The following is a 16922-nucleotide window of genomic DNA, read 5'->3' as shown; positions in this document are numbered from 1 at the left end:
CCTCCTCTCCTTCCTCCTCCTCCAGGAAGTCCTGCAGGAGTCCCGGGTTCTCCCCGCTGGGCCCTGCCACTGGTGGGAGGGTAAAGTGCAGGCTGAGCTCGCGGAGGAAGCCGAGAAGGGCCCGTCCAGCCACCTGCCCTCAAGGAGCTCACAGCCCAGCGAGGTGTCAGGGCAGGTGCCAGAGGGCCCTGCGTTCTGACCGGGCACTGGGCTAGAGTTCGAGTGTGTGTGTGTGGAGGGATGGGGTGGACGTTCCAGATGCAGGGGGAGCACTGGACACATCGTATGGAAATCAGTGCAGAACTGGCCCCTCTCAGGAGTGTTTGCGTAGGGCTTTCTGCCTGGGATTGAGGTCACCGCTCCTCCAACCTCCTTTGATTTTACTTTTATTTCTTAAACTAATGTAATTCACGTGAGGGCCATCTCCAGGAAGGCCTCTGCGTGTACCTGGCAGCAAGTCTGCAGCGAGGCTCGAGTTCTCCCCATGGACGCGAAGAACCAGCTGGGAAAGAGCAGTGGTTTGTGCTAAGATCTGGGAGGGGGAGTTGGGCATGCTGAATGTGAGAGGTTCTGCAGGGGTGCTGGAGGCTGGGCCGGGCTCGGCTCAGGGTGGCGGGGGCCTTGGAGGGCTTGGAGCCAGGGCCTGGCACAATCAGCGCTGCCTTTTACCAAGACTTCCCTCCTCTCTTCTTCCTCCCTCAAAACCAAACAGTCACTGAAGCTGCAGAGAGCCAGTGAGTGTGGCAGGTGTGTGTTTGTCCTGAGCTAGCACCCGCCATGCTCCCCGATGGTTCACCACATCATGAGGTGCAACTGTGTCCCCCCTTTCAGAACACCTCTGCACCCCACCCCAGCACTCCACGCCAAGCCCCAAGCCTGGATCACCCGGAGGTGCCCAAGCCTCCAGACAGCCTCTGCTCTCCCCTGCACCCACTCATCTTCCAAATTAATCCACCTCCGCAGGGACCACGGCAGCCATGGGCCGTGGTCTGGAGCCCTGGAAGTGGGGCTAGTCCGTTCCAGTTGTGCTGTGAGTATAAAGTACTCATGGAGTTTTGAAGACCTAGCATGAAAAAAATTGTAAACTACTGCATCTCAATTTTTATATAGATTACTTACTGAAATAATATTTTGGACATAGTGGGTGAAATAAAATCTATTATTAAAATTAATCTCGCCCGTTTCCTTTTACTCTTTGAAAAATATGGCTGCTAGTACATTTAAAGTTACACAGTGGCACGCACCAAATTTGTACGGGCAGCGCTGCTCTCGGTGATTCCGGACTGAAGAGGGTCAGCGTGGCGCAGCACGCGCCAGGTCCCCTCGTGCACACGTCCCCTCGTGCACACGGCTCTCTCCCGGCTCTCACCATCGGTCCTATCTGCTGGCCGTCCTTTGCCCCAGACAGCTTAGCAACTGTCCTCTTTACCCCTCTTCATGAGAGGACCTACTTCCTTTGGCTCTTGTAGTATTCGAAAATAATGATCTTTCTCCAGTTGTAAAAGAATATAGTCTGGTAGGCCCCCGAACAATGCGGGGTTAGGAGCCTGACCCCAACGCAGTTGAAAATCTGCTGCTAACTTTTGAGTCTGCAGAAGCTTGACTGCGAATAGCCTATGGTTGATTGGAGGTCTTAGAGATAATATAAACAGTCAGTTAACATATATTTTGTATGTCCTAAGTATTACTTTACAGTGAACTAAGCTAGATGAAAGAAATGTTATTAAGAAATCATAAGGAAGATAAAACACACAGTATTTATTTTTAAAAAATCCAGGGACAAGTGGATCTACACAGTTCAAACCCATGTTCAAGGATCAACTGTATATTTTTAATGCATAAAAATTTAAAAAGCAGGTGCTTACAACTCTTTTTGAATTTGTCTAATAGGTCTTCTGGTTTACACCGGAAGGCCCTAAAAAAAAAAAACAAATTAAAAAGTAGGAAAGTGCTCTGGCCGGTTTGGCTCAGCGGTTGGAGCATCGGCCTGCGGTCCGGAGAGACCCGGGTTCAGTTCCTGCTAAGGGCACGTACTTTGGTTGCAGTTTGTCCCCGGCCCTGGTTGGGTCGTGTGGGAGGCAGCCACTCGATGTGTCCCTTTCACATCGATGTTTCTCTCTCTCTCTCTCTTCCTCTCTCTCCCTCCCACTGTATCTGAACAAAAAATGGAAAAGTATCCTCAGGTGAGGATAAAAAATAAAATAAATAAAGTAAATAAAAAGTAGGAAAGTGACCTCCCCCAATCACTTAAGCTAGTTACCACTTAGGGATGTCCAAGACTGACTGTGACATGTTTCGTCTGGTTATGTGAATATTTATGAAGGTGTCAGTTACTTTGAGTCTCCCCAATTTGTGCCATGTTAGCCATTACACAGCCCTGGGCCCCACTTCCAATTCTTCCCAAAGAATCCGTTCTCATTCCAAACAGGAGTGGACACTGTACACTTCTGCAGTGACCTCGCGGAAGAGGTGGTGGAGGGCATTTGCGTACCCCTCCACATAGCTCAAAAATCTTTGCTGACCTAGACCACTCCTGATCTCTCTGCTGGTGTTTTTTTTCCCATCCCCAGGACCTACCTTTGCCGGCTCCTGCATCTCCCCATTGATCCTGTTCCATCCAGTTCCAGACCTTAAACTGACCTCTGTTGCTTCTGCAGTTCAGCTCTGCCCCATGCCTCCCCCCAATGTGTACAGCCACGACCATCTGCACTTGGCCAAACAAAGGGTGTGCTGGCCAACAGGACCCCTAGCTAGCAGCGAGCTTAGAGACATCAAAAGGTTTTTTTTCTATTATTATACATTTGAACACAACGTACTTTTGTTTCAAATCAGACTCTACAAGCTGTTTCTGAGTTGCTCTCTGCCATATAATAGATAATGAGGTATGCTCCTGTTATGTGTGGGTGTGTGTACTTTTGGGGGGCTGGGAGTAGCCTGAAAAAAAAAGCTTAACTGTAAGGAGAAGGAGGAAATAGGGTGGAGACTACAGGGATAGAGGCTGCATTTCCTTTGCCTTACCTTGTTTCAGAGATTTGATTTTGGAACCACGTAAATAATGTATATAATTACAAGTATAATAACCGCAATAGACAAAAACATATCAAATATGCTTATTTCAGATATATTTGAATTCACAAATTTATAATGAAAGAATATCCTTATTAGTGACCTTGACCTCCTTACTTTGGGAATTCATCTTATTACTTTGAAAACTGGTAAATAAAAGGTAATGATTGTCCTGCTTTTCCTGTAAGCGTTTGCCTTAGTGAAACCAAATTGCAGATGTGTGTGTGGGGGAAGGGCATGAGTCTCTTTATGGAAGTATTCCAGGTTACAGATGAGGAAGGAATGATACAATTAGAATATCGCCGCTTTGCTACCCCTAAGGAGTGAATGGATCTGGGCCTGATCATCGATGGCTGTTAAAGTCACCAAAAGAGAATCCGCATAGTTTTCCAGGACCCTCTGTGAATTGCTCCTGCTCAGAAGGAGGAGGAAGCTCTAAAAGTGATCAAGACTTACCCTGGCCGGTTTGGCTCAGCGGTTAGAGCGTCGGCCTGCGGTCTAGAGAGACCCGGGTTTGGTTGCCGCTAAGGGCACGTACCTCGGTTGCAGTTTGTCCCCGGCCCTGGTTGGGTCGTGTGGGTGGCAGCCACTCGATGTGTCCCTTTCGCGTCGATGTTTCTCTCTCTCTCTCTCTCTCCCTCCCACTCTATCTGTACAAAAAATGGAAAAATGTCCTCAGGTGAGGATAAAAAAAAAAAAAAAGTGATCAAGACTTTAGGTCTAACTAGCAAGTTTCAAGCAATGCAGAGGACAGAGGACCGTGTTAAATTACACCATGCGACCAGCCAATCCACTCTGGAAACGCTACAGGACCAGCGATCATTTCTACAACAAATAGATTGTGGGAGGGGCGAGAAAAGAAACAGAGGAGGTTATAATTTGAAAGACTCGAGATGCATATATCCAATTGCTTTGTGTGGATTTTATTTGGATCCTGAATTTTTAAAAATGTCATTTACAAGAAAGTTAGAATGAAACACTGACCAGAGATTTGATTATACTGTGTGATATTGTGATATAATCAGAAACATATATTTGGTCTCTGCTGCCAGTTTCTGGCACAGGGCTCCTAAAATCCTTGTAACTTCTTGAGTGATTGGGATGCTGGGAGTTTCTTTTATTATGATATTTATCCTTAGTCCTGGGTTCTTGACACGAGAGCCTCTAAGACCCTTGGAATCTCTCGAGTGGTGGTGTCTTTTTGTTTGCTGGGATGACTGTTGGCTGGGGCGGGGGGGGGGGGGGGGGGGCGGGGGGGGTTGGTAGTTTCAAGATTGGGGCTGGTGCCAGAGGAACCAACCTCGGATTGGAGGGTTGGAACTTTCAGCCCCACCCCAGCCTCCCCTGGGGAAGGAAGAGGGGCTGGGGATTGAATTGGTCACCAATGGCCCATGATTTAATCAATCGTGCCTACACAATGGAGCCTCCATAAGAAGTTTAGAGCCCTGGGCGGTTTGGCTCAGCGGTTAGAGTGTCTGCCTGCGGTCTGGAGAGGCCCGGGTTCGGTTCCCGCTAAGGGAGCGTACCTCGGTTGCAGTTTGTCCCCGGCCCTGGTTGGTCGTGCGGGTGGCAAACCACTCGATGTGTCCCTTTCACATCGATGTTTCCCTCTCTCTCTCTCTTCCTCTCTCTCCCTCCCACTCTGTCTGTACAAAAAATGAAAAAAAAAAAAAAAAGTCCTCGGATGAGGATTAAAAAAAAAAAAAAAAAGAAGTTTAGACAACAGGGTTCAGGGAAGCTTCCAGGTTGGTGAACACATCCCTGTGCAGGGTGGGTGGCGTACCCCAACTCTGGGCACGGAGGCGCCGGTACTTCCAGACTTTGCACTGTCTCCTTCTCCGTCTGGTTATTCATCTAGATCCTATTTTATAATAAATCACCTTTTTAATAAACTGGTAAGACTACGTAATGTGTTTCCCTGAATTCTGTGAGCTATTAGGGCACACTATCAAACCCGAGAGGGGTGGGGGAACCCCTGATTTGTAGTCAAGTCAGATAGAGCTGTGGGTCACCTGGGGACCCCCTCCTTGCCATTGACGTCTGAAGTGGGGGCAGTCTCGTGGGACTAGGTCCTTAACCGCAGGGTCTGTGCTGACTCCGGTAGACAGAGGCAGAGTTGGCTGGGGTGGAAACACCACACATTTGGTGTTAGACATCTGTGAGCAGAGGAACACTTTCCCCTCATTAAGGAGTTATTGTTAATTACTTTAGGTTGATGATTGAATGTGCTTACGTTAAAGAAAAGGGTTATCTCTCTCTAGATGCATACTGAAATATTATGTATGAAATGCTGTGATTCTCGGGATTTGCTTGAAATTGATATGTGGGAGAAGGGGGGGTGGGTCGCACAGGTCAAGACTTAGCCCATGAGTTGATGATAATTGTTGACTTGGGGGCCTATTATATCTTTTTTTTCCTACTTTGATACATGTTTTGAAATTTCCATAATAAAAGAGTGACAAGTATATCTCTTGAGTCTCTTTCTGTGCTATATACAGAATTCTACAGCAACATTAAAAACATTTTTTTTCTTTATTAAAAATATATATTTTTTCAGCCCTCGCCGGTTTGCTCAGTGGTTAGAGCGTCGGCCCATGGACCAGAGAGTCCCGGGTTTGGTTCCTGCTAAGGGCACATACCTTGGTTGCAGTTTGTCCCCTGCTCCGGTTGGGGTCATGTGGGTGGCAACCACTCGATGCGTCTCTCTCACAATGATGTTTCTCTCTCTCTCTTCCTCCCTCTTCCTCCCGCTCTATCTGAAGATACATGCAAAAATGTCCTCAGGTGAGGCTAAAAAAAAATACATACAGACACACACACACACACACACACATATGTATATATATATGTATTTTTTTTCTTTATTGATTTTACAGAGAGAGGAAGAGAGAGAGAAACACCAACGTGAGAGAGACACATTGATTGGTTGCCTCCCACACGACCCTGGTCGGGGCTGGGGATCGAACCTGCAACCCAGGTACATGCCCTTGACCAGGAATCAAACCTGCAACCCTTTGGTCTGCAGGCTATGCTCTAACCGCTGAACAAAACCAGCCGGGGGGAGGCAGGTACTTTTATTATTGCCATTTTATAGATGGGGAGACTGAGGTTCAGAATGGGTCAGAAACCAGGCCAAGGTCACACAGCACCTATTAAGCTGTGATTGGCTTGCAGAGCTGTCCGACAGAGGGTCTGGCCTGATAACCACTGGCCATATTGACGGGCAGTATCCCTTCTCCTCTGCTGGCCCCCCATCTTTCTATGGACAACTACTGAGACAGTGCAGGGACTCGAACCCAGGAATAGAAAATACCAGGTGGCAGGAAGACAAGTTAAGACCAGGTGGTCAGAAGGAACTCTGGCAAAAATGTCACCACCCTTCCACCCCCCACTCAAAAACGCAGAGGTGGCAGATTTTATCTCCCTTCTAACCGCCTACTTAAACTATTGACCCGCATCCGCAGTTGGTCAGGGTTTGACCTGCATACAACCTTCCTGGGGGCGTGGTAAGGAGCAGCCCGACATCTTGCCCCCACAGTGCAGGTGCTAACCTAGTTACTAGGCAACACAGCTGGAAAAGGAGGTCACCCAACCTTGAAATAAAAAATGTTGCAAGCCTGCCTTTTACAAAAAGCCACCTTTGCACATGCCTGCTCTGGGCCCGGCGTATAAAAGCGGCCCTGCGGAGCCAGCTCCGGCCAGTTCGGAGGGCCTTCTGTTCCTCTGTGCTGCCTCCCCTGTGCTTGAGCACCAGCTTAATAACATCTGTCCGGCAATTTCTCTGGGGTTTCCTCTCTTGCTTTCTTGAGGAACCCAAGAGCCCCAAATGCTGGTAACACTACAAGGTCCCACACTTGTGATTCCTGCTCTCGGGCCTCTTCACACCCCGTTCAGTTCAGTTTCACGGGTTTCCGTTCCTGGTCTGCCTCTGGTCCGGGTGTCAGAGTCACAGTGGCCCGTGAACCAGAAACACAGGTCCTTGGCTCGGGGCCCTGCCACCTCCTATGAGAACCTTCACCTGCCTGACTCTCAGTTCGTCCTCTGTAAACAGCACACAGGGTTGGGAAACAGTACGGCAATTTCTTAAAAACCTAAACAAAATTACCATATGATCCATATACATATAAAGGAATGCCATTCAGCCTGAAGAGGAATGAACGTCTGACACGTGGTACACACCACACGGAGTGACCAGACACAAATGGACACATCTGTGTGATCCCACTGGTATGAGGCACCAGGGTGGTCGAGGTCATAGAGACGGAAAGCAGAAAGGTGGTTGCCGGGGCCGGAGGAGGGGAGGAGGAGGAGCTGCTTTTTAATGGGCACAGAGTTCCAGCTGGGAAGACGAAAAGGCTCTGGAGATGGATGGTGGTGATGGTTGTACAACAGTGTGAGTGTTCTTCACGTCACTGGACTGTACACTTAAAATGGTAAATTTTATGTTATGTAAAAGTGTGAGCAATTGCAACTACTTCCATCCACAGGCTGATGTTCTAACCACTGAGCAACCAGCCAGGGTGCATCTGCTTCCACTTTTACAAATTCATTATTTCCAGTTGTCTGAAGGAGGTCTTCAGTGGGATGTCCTGACGGCCACCCAGACCGAAGTCCTCGTCTTCTGCTTGGCTCTGACTCTCCTAGTCCAGCCTGAGGTCCTTCCATGAGCACTGCGGGTCCTTCCCCTGCTCTTCCCCCAACACTTTTCTGTCCCCCTGCAGCCATTATGCTCTTTTCCTGAAGAGACCCCTGGTCCAGCTACGCCCTTGCTTAGAGACCTTTGCTGGCTCCCCATGGGTGAAGGATTTAAGTACAAACTCCCTAGACTGGTGCTCAAACACTTGCCCATTAGGCTCCCAAATGACCTTTCCTTCTCTTTCCAACCAATCTGTGCTTGAGACAAACTGGATTTTCCGTAGAACCGATGTTTTCCTACCTCCTTGCCTTTGCTCAGCGTGGCCCCTCCACCTGGAGCACCTCCCTACATCTTGGCTTGCCCCATCCTACCTGCCCTTTAAGGCCCAGCGTAAACATCACTTGCTGCCTGAACCCCCTACCCCCCCCCCCCCCCCCCCCCCCCCCCCCCCCCCCCCCCGGCTCCTCTAGCGCATGCTCCCTCCATCTTTTGGAACTGTTAGCATGAGCCTCTCTTCTGGTGCTGAGTTGAGTTTTGGACCATGCCATTTGGTGGCCACCCTGCCAGACTGTAAGCTCCTTCAGGGCAGGGGCTGTGCCTTCTTAATTGCTATGTCCCCCGGATTCCCAACACAGTGCCCACTTTTCGCGCAACCCAAGCATGACTTCGTTTTTGGCTCCACGCAGAGCTGCAGAACAGGCGCACTTCCTGCTATGACCACAAGATGGCAGCATAGACCGGGCTTCAGAGGCCGTATCTTCCACTTTCCCAGGGACCACAGCCCCAACAGGCAACACCGTCCGGGAGGTGGGCGGAGGAGGGTCCTCTCCGAGGGTGGGGGCACCAGCGGGCGGCCTGTCGCGTGTGCCTGTGCCCTGCCCCCTCCCGAGGTCTCCTCGGTGATCCCTTTCCCAGGAGAGACCCAGACGGGGTGGAAGGAGCGCTGGGCAGGGGTTCGGTAGGTTTGGGTCCTGGTTCTGCACTGCGGCCTTTGGCTAGTGCGGTCGTGTACCAGGAGAGGACCATCACAGAGTCCCGCTCCTGGCAAATGCCCGTGAATATTCGTCTTGTCCTCTCCCCGCCCCCAGGCAGTTTTTCTGAAGGTTAATGATTAGGCTCTGACAGTCACCACGCTCTCTACCTTTCTGGGATTCTGTGTGGCCCAGAAGAGGGGCTAGTGAGGTTCCAGGGGCCACAGAGGGCCCTGCCCCTATCTCAGGGCCCACTTATTCCCCGGGCGGGGGCAGGAGGAGCCCCACCCAGGCAGATGAAAAACAGGCTTCTTGACATTCCTGCCCCCTGACCTTCGCAGTCGGCCGCAGCGGCTCACCTGTGGAGGGAGGGGCTGCGCTTCCGGGCGTGGTGGAGGCGGGAGGGGGACCGGACCTGGCAGGGTACAGGTGCCCAGTCAGTGGGAGCTGCACTGCTGCTACTACTATTCCCTTCCTGCTCCCGCACTTGATGATTCTGAGACAGAGAGCAAGGATTCAGGGACGCCTGAAATGTGTTTGTAAACGGAGCAACGGAGAGGAGAGAGGAAGGACACAGATGACTGTGTAGGCTCAGGGACGGCCTGGGGTTCCCCCAGGAGAGGGGGTGTGTAGGGAAGGGGCGGAACCGCCCCGGAAGTTGAGCCTTTCTCCCTGGCGGGGCTCCTCACGGTTCAGGGAGGCTGGGGCGCGTGGGGGCGGCGCCGGGCCTGCCCAGCAGAGGGCGCCCGAGCGCTCAGGGCCACTTCTTGGGTTTCCTCTATCTCCTTACCTGACTGGATGTATCTTCCTGAGCTTTGTGCGTCTGCACGTCCACCTGGGAACGATGGGGTGGGGTTGGGTACTGCTGGCGAAGTTGAGCTGTGAGTAGTAGTGTCACTGTTTGCAATTGTTGGCCCGTGTTCCTAGTGACAATTGTGCATTTGCCTGTAATCACCACAGTAATCATTCATTCATTCAGATAATGCTGTTGAGCACCCACCAAGCGTGAGGCACTGTACTGGGAGAAGCACACCCTGACAACCAACACCCATGATCCATAGGACAGAGGTCCGTCCAGGGCTCTGGGGAGCACCGAGGAAGAAGGGTAGAGGCCTCCTTATCACCATCCCTCTCACAGGCACCATATTTGAGGTGAGCAGTGCTATGCTTCTTTCACAGTGGAGAGAACTGATGTTCAGAGCGGTTAAGTACTGGGCCCAAGGCCACATCGTCAGTAAGGGGATTCACGGGGATTCACACCCAGAGCCTGGTTCCAGAGCACCCTGTTGTCTGCCCAGAGGCTGCCTCTGCCAGACAACACCCAGTGAGTATGTGATGGTGTGAGAGGCTGTCGTGGGGACAGGGAGGTGACTCCATCTGTGAATGCTTCAAGGGGTACAGGAGCCTCTGGGTCAGGGAGGTTATAGGGTGGCTGACTTCTTCCAGAATGAGGAAGAAGTGCCCAGTCATAGGACGGGGGAGCCTACGCAGGAGGTGTGCTTGCCTCTCCCCTGACCTTGTGGTGGCTCCATGGTGAACCTGCTGCATTCCCCCAGGGCTGGAGGCTCGGCCTGGCACAAGCCCTTTCCCGTCTAGCCTCATCTTGCCCCCTCCCTGGTACCCTGTGCCCCTGCCTCTCAGTCCTTCTTTTGGCAACTTGTTGGGCACATTCCCCATCTCCAGGCCTTTGCACATGCATGATCCCTCTTGATCCGGCTAACACCCATTTTTTTCTTCTTCATTGATTTTTAGAGAGAATGGAAGGGAGAGGGAGAGAGAGATAGAAACACTGAGGAGATAGAAACATCAATTGGTTGCCTCCTGCATGTCCCCAACTGGGGGATCAGGCCCACAACCTGGGCATGTGCCCTGAACAGGAATCGAACCGGTGACCTCTTGGTGCATGTCACCCATTTAAAAAAAAATCACCCATTCTTCAGGATGCTTGAAACCTTCCGTGACACCCAACAAGGTCAGGGGAGGTCACCTTGTGTGATGTTCTGTTCTCCCTGTAGGTGCCTTGTTGCACCTTACTGCAATTATTGGGTAACAGTCCACCCCACCAGACTGTCAGCTCCATGTGGCAGGACCACAGTCTGCTCGAGGGCATTTCTCCAGTGTCCAGCATTCCAGCCCACACTTGGTGCTGAAATTTGTTAAAAGAACGAGTGCATAGTGAGTAAAGGTAAAAAAGAATAAAGGAAGACTGCAACGCCAAATGCATGGGCGGGAGGACGTGGGTCAGCTGATCTTCAAGTCCCCTGTTATCACCCTCTGGCCACAGCTCATGTTCTTTGCTCAACAACCCAGGGACTGGAGATTCAGAACATCTAACACGTGCCTGGCACCCAGCTGGGTGTCAAATGTTTTCTCACCCATCAAATAACAAACAGGAACTAGGTGAAATGTTTTCAGTGTACAATAGCTTGGAGGCTTCGATTCCTGCCCAGAATAATTTGTGCGTTTGTCCGGGCCTTTGAAATCTGGCTATAGGAGCCCTGCGCTCTCGCGGACTCCACCCTTTGGTTGCGCTTCTGGAGAAGACCACCAGGTGGCGGCAGAAGCTAAGAATCGGGGCTCAGCGCGTGCCTGCCAGTCCCCGACCGCCGGCAGGGGGTGCTGCTGCTCTGTCGAGTGCGCGGGGAGGTGCGTCAGCCCCGCCAGGAGCGAGAGTGGGTCGGAACCGCTGCAGCGGTGGAAGGCGACACCTCATTCTTTCTCATTTGTATAGTGTGGTCTTTTTTTTTTTAAAGTAAAGAAAAATAAAGAATTAACACACCCTTTTAATTTGTTTTTTAATGTTCTTAAGGTTTAAAAGTGTTTAAAGTTTATAATTCCTAGTAGGAAAACATGATCTGAATGAACGAATACCCTCATGGCAAACCACTGGAGATGTTACGGCTGCATTTGGGGCAGAGGACTAGGGGTTCTCTTCAAAGCACCCCGCTTTCCCATGAGGAGGACAGAGGTACACCGGTTTGTGTTACTGTGACATCCATTGGGTGATCAGGTTGCTTTATTTTTCAGAAGGTCATTACGCTTGACCTCCTAATTTGGCTGACAATTTTCTGATGAGGTTCATAACCTTGGGGTTGCTCTGATATTCTGACGTATTTGCCAGGTCCCGGGCCACATCCTGGAAGGCCCCATAGCTTCTGGACCCTGCGTGGCTGCAGGGACCTCTGCTGACCAAGAATTTCATGAGCCCAGGCGCCCCTGCCATCAGACGTTCCTGCAGGAAGTTACCAGCATTCCCTGGGGAAAGCCACCTGGGAGGGAGCGAGCCTGAGCTCCCGGTGGGGTCTGGCTCCCTCCTCCCTCCGGGCTCGCTCAGGTTCCCCCAGAGTCTCCTTGGTCCTCTTCGTCCTTTCTTTGATCTCTCGCCCTTCACTTTCTGCTCATACTCTCTCCAACGTTCTGCAGTTTTCTGGGCCCTTGGCTGGGCCTCCTTCAGCATCGCCCTGGCATCTTCGTCATAATCTGGCTTCAGCCCGAGGGCAAGATGGGCTGCTTCTTCCCAGCGGCCGGAAGGCTCTCCCTCGCCCTTGCCAGGCCCAGCTGAACCGGGATGTGTTTCAATGGCTGTCGCAGTCCCGGACGGCAGATTTGGCCTCTGGAGTCTGGGGAAGACACGCGCGCTCTTGGCACGTAGAATGGCCAAGCGAGGACTCAGCCGAGGGCACCTGTGAACAAGGCAGTGGCTTTCTGTGTTCGCCGTCATTTGGGGGTCAGTGGCAGCCTCTCTTTGATCGCTTGCCTGGTCCATCCTCCCTTCGGCGGTTCTACTTTTTTGTCTCCCGTTTCTTGAGGGGCATCGGTGTCTGGGTCAATCACACCCTCAAGGACAAGTGCTAGGTCACTTTCCCCACTTGATGTTTCCTCTGTCTTCTTACCAGCTGTTCTTTCTCCCTTGAGATTTTCTTCTGACTTGGTTTTACGAGGAGCAGGTGGTACTTGACCTCCCATGCTCTCCCCACCCTCCCAGAAAGCACATTTCCAAGTGAGCAGAACGTCCAGATCACATGTTTTCACAAGGGCCTGAAGCTCGTGCATCCCTGGAACTGGCCAGAAATGCAGAGTCTCAGGCCACACCCAGGACGGCCAAGTTCCCAAGTCTGGTGTGTTTCTGTCTCCTGCCCTGCCGGCCTGCCAGCCCCTGGAGGGCAGGGGCAGAGCCCACCTCAGGGCCTCAACCCTGCAGGCCCAGTGAGTCACAGCGGAATCAGTGGCTGGAGGGAAGGCTGGAGCGGCAGGGGGCGGGGTCTCGGGCTGGCAGGAGGGGGAGGCCAGCAGGCAGCAGGTGGCCTGTCCACTGGAGTTTGGAGGTCTCACCCTCCACTCACTGTAGCCGCTGTCCAAGTTGGCTCAGGAAGTCTGGGCTCCATTTGCATCTATTTATCTATTTATTTATTATTTTAAACATTTAGCCCTGGCCGGTTTGGCTCAGCGGTTGGAGCATTGGCCTGCAGACCAGAGAGTCCAGGGTTTGGTTCCCGCTGGAGGCATGTACAAAATATATATATATAGATAGATAGATACACACACACACACACATATATACACACACACACATATATACACACACACACATATATATTAAACATTTATTAGTTATTTAACACTTTTTTTACACTCAGTATTATTTTGTATTTGTTTCAGGTGTACAGCATCGTGGTTAGACAGTCATATACTTTACAAAGTGTCCCCTCGATATTTCCAGGACCACCTGGCACCGTACAGTCATTATTACAGTGTTATTGCCTGTATTCGCTCCTTTGCGTTTATTGGCATTTGCTGTTGTTCGCAGAGCTCTCTGGTGCCTCTCCTTCCCGCTCCTGTATGGGAAGGAGCAGACTGGATTTGGGGAGTGGGTGCACAGGACAGACGACTGGAGTGTTGGGGTGCCCTTGGGCTGCAGACGCAGGCTTGACCCTCGCTGGTGTCCATCCTGGGAGCGAGTCTGAAGAGCACTGAGCTTCTTTGGTGAGGAGGGGGGCCTGTTAGGTCCTCCAAGCTCTGGACACTTGCTGTGGGAGCCAGGCGGGGGCTGGGTTCCCAAGCTCCCCTGCGGGAATGTGCTATTCACACAGCAGGACTCTCCAGACAGCGAGAGAGTCTTGCAGGCACCATGTTGAGCAAGGAGACAGAGAAGAAGCCATATCGTCCGAGTCTAGTTCTGAAAGCGCAGAAGTTTGCCAAACGGATCTGTGCTGCCGGAGTAACAGTGGCTCCCGGGGAGGGGTTGGTCCCTGGGAGGGGTGCCGGGGGGCTCTGGGAGGTGCTCAAAGTATTTTGTGATCTGGGTACTGGTGACATGGTGGGTTCACTGTGAAAATTCATCCAGCTATATGGGGAGGATTTGTGCATTTTTCTGGATATAGACAAAGAGTTGCAAAAATCCTGTGCATATTCCAGGGCTGGGGACCCTGCCAGGAGGCTTCTCCTCTCCTGCCCGCCCTTGAAGCCGTTAAGGTCCCCCGACGCCCATGGGGCCGTGAGCTGCCACAGGGCAGGCCCACATCCTGCCCCCTGTGTTCCCTGCACACGACCGAGCACACAGCTGCAAACATGGCTGACTCCTCAACACCTCTCGGGTGGCCCGAGGCCCAGGCCACCGAACAGTCCAGATGGGCTTCTGCTGATGACCTGCCCCACCGCAGGAGGCTGGCCTGGGAGCACCTGGCTGCGGCCCACAGCCAGGAGGGGGCTCAGGGGCGGGACAGCAGACAGTGCCAGAGGAGAGAGGTGGGACCAGGGGTCCCTGGGCCGGTCGGGGGGCTGCCGACAGTTGGGTCCTCAGCACCCTGGCCTCTCCCCTGGGTGGGCACCTCCTCTTGTCTTGTGTCCTCACCCCTGACCCTGAGGCTGCTGGGTTCCTGCTGAGTCCTCCTCACTTCAGACTCAGGGGCGGGTGCTGAGGACCTGCGGCGGGCACAGCGCCCCCCACTGACGGGAACTCGTGGTAGGAGGACTCGGCTAGGCCTCATCCTGGATCTGTGCTGTTTCCCTTTTCTGTAGAGAGGGAGAATAATTTTGGCTGCTGTGAGGTCAGACAGTTGAAGGGTGTGGGAGACCTTGGGACCCAGAAGTGTGGGAGCAAAGGCCTGCTGGGCAGGAGGCCAGTTATCGAGGCCCCTTGGTCCACCCCCTTCCGCTGGGCCGGGGTCTGCACTGTGGGCAGGGGAGGGCCGGGGCGTCTGTGCTGCTGGTCCGGGTGTTCCTGGGTGTGAGTGGGGGGCTGGGGAACACGAGCGGGTCAGCGGCCGGGGGTTCGGCCCGACTTTATCCTGGGCCTCAGTTTACTCTTTTTTAAAATTGAATTTATTGGGGTAACATTGGTTAATAAGATTACACAGGTTTCAAGTGCACATTTCTATGGTACGTGGTCTGTAAATGGCATCGTGGGCCCACCACTCACAGTCAGATCATCTTCCATCGCCATACGTTTGACCACCTCGACCCTTTACTGCCTGCCGCCCATCAACTTACTTTTTTTTCCATTTTAAAAAATTTACTGATTTTATTTTTTATTTTTTGTTAATCCTCACTGAAGGATAGTTTCCCGTTGGTTTTTAGGTAGAGAGGCAGGGAGGCAGGGAGAGAGAGAGAGGAATGCTGATGTGAGAGAGACACATCCACTGGTTGCCTCCCGCACCTGCAAGGATCGAACACGCCCTTGACCAGGACTCGAACCCGGGACCCTTCGGTCTGAGGGCCGACGCTGTAACTGCTGAGCCAAATCGGTTAGGGCTAAATTTTATTGAATTTAGAGAAAGCAAGGCAGGCGGGTGGGGTGGGGTGGTGGAGAAACATCAAGTTGTGTTGCAGCTATTCATGCACTCATTGGGTGATTCTCTCACGTGCCCTGACCAGAGGCTGAACCCACAACCTTGGGGAAGCAGGACAACACTCTAACCACCGAGCTACCCGGCCAGGGCTCGGTTTACTCTTGCCGAGGGCCCTTCGGTTCCAGCCCCAGGCTCTCACTCCCATGCTCTGCTCGGCCTGCACGGGCTGAGATTCTGGGACCAGTTTCTATGTCTCAAAGATGGGAGTCTCCCCGGTCAAGTCCAGAGTTCCGGTTTCCTCAGCGCAGACGAGGTCTGGCCATTTGGGACCCCAGCATTCCAGGCAGCAAACTGGGGCAGCTGCTTGGGAAGGGGCCTCACTCTCCTGGGGCCCAGCACCCACACCCGGGGGCTCAGTGTCTACACCCGGGGGCCCAGCACCCACACCGGAGCCACCCTGCAGGCAGCTGTGTGGCCTGCTAGCCTCTGCTCCCAGCCGGGCCGGCCCCCACCCGGCCCCCATGGCCCAGTCGCCCCACGGCCTAGCGGATGGCACACTTGCATGGACAGGCATCTTTTGTCTATTGTTTTGCCAACTCAAGGCTTTGGAGGGCGGGGCTGGATTGGACTGGCATTAGCTCAGGTGTTTATCCAAAGCAGAGGCCTAGGTCTTGGATTTCCGGGGGGTGTCCAGAGCCTCAGTCGGGGATGAGAGAACATGTTTTCTTGTGGGGAGATGGGTCACTCCCCACGATGACCTCCGTTCCCACTGTCTCACTTGGCCACAAGGCCCTTAGAGACCAGCGCCTCACCTTCAGGCCTCACCCCCAAATGCCCATACCCACTGTGTCTTCTGTGACATGGCCTGTCCACATCCCTAAGTCCCCTCCCCGTCTTCCCCTGCCATTGCCCCGGCCAGGACTCGGCTTCACCCCTGTCTGCACGGGGCCTCGCGATGCTGCGCTGTGGACCCCCCACACTGGGAAAGGGCCGTGGCTCTCCTCCCAGCCTCCAGCACCCAGCCAGGCACAAGCTGGTGCTCAATAAATGATCTAATGAATGAAGGCTGGTTTCTGTCTGAGGAGCAGGGGATGAAGAACGGAGCTGGTGAGAAGGCACCAGGGATCAGGCCGGGATTTTTTTGGGCTATTGCTTGGCCTTTGCTGGGCCAGCAGGGAGACCCTCTCCCCTCCAACACCATTCCCGCCATAGCCCGGGCTCCTGTGCTCAGCCACTCATTGGCACGCATGGTGCCAGCCCTGGGCCGGGCAGGGCCCGTGGAGATGTGTGAGAAGCCCCCCCGGCCAGGGGCTCCCAGCAGCATGATTCCCCGCAACCACTGACTCCTTCACCTCTCAGCTCCCGATGGGAGAAGGGAGCTGGGGATGCCCCTCAGGGACCACCCCAGCCAGCTCCCAACACCTTACAGCTGGGGAAACTGAGGCTCCGGAGGGGCAGTGC

At 53.0% G+C, this 16922-nt stretch overlaps 1 non-coding gene and 1 pseudogene across 1 annotated transcript; one reads left to right on the top strand and one right to left on the bottom strand.

The window, feature by feature from the left end:
- Positions 1–1855: 1855 nt before the first annotated feature.
- On the top strand, positions 1856–1918 carry LOC118635122. The gene has a single exon (XR_004960462.1). It is a non-coding gene; the product is annotated as a U7 small nuclear RNA (small nuclear RNA).
- A 9789-nt stretch (positions 1919–11707) lies between these two features.
- On the bottom strand, positions 11708–12726 carry LOC118634130 (annotated as a pseudogene).
- Positions 12727–16922: the final 4196 nt, after the last annotated feature.

Source organism: Molossus molossus, unplaced genomic scaffold (genome assembly GCF_014108415.1).
Source record: "Molossus molossus isolate mMolMol1 unplaced genomic scaffold, mMolMol1.p scaffold_m16_p_19, whole genome shotgun sequence".
Classification (NCBI taxonomy): Eukaryota; Metazoa; Chordata; class Mammalia; order Chiroptera; family Molossidae; genus Molossus; species Molossus molossus.
The sequence above is the reverse complement of the archived record's forward strand: the minus strand, read 5'-3'. Positions and strand labels throughout refer to the sequence as shown.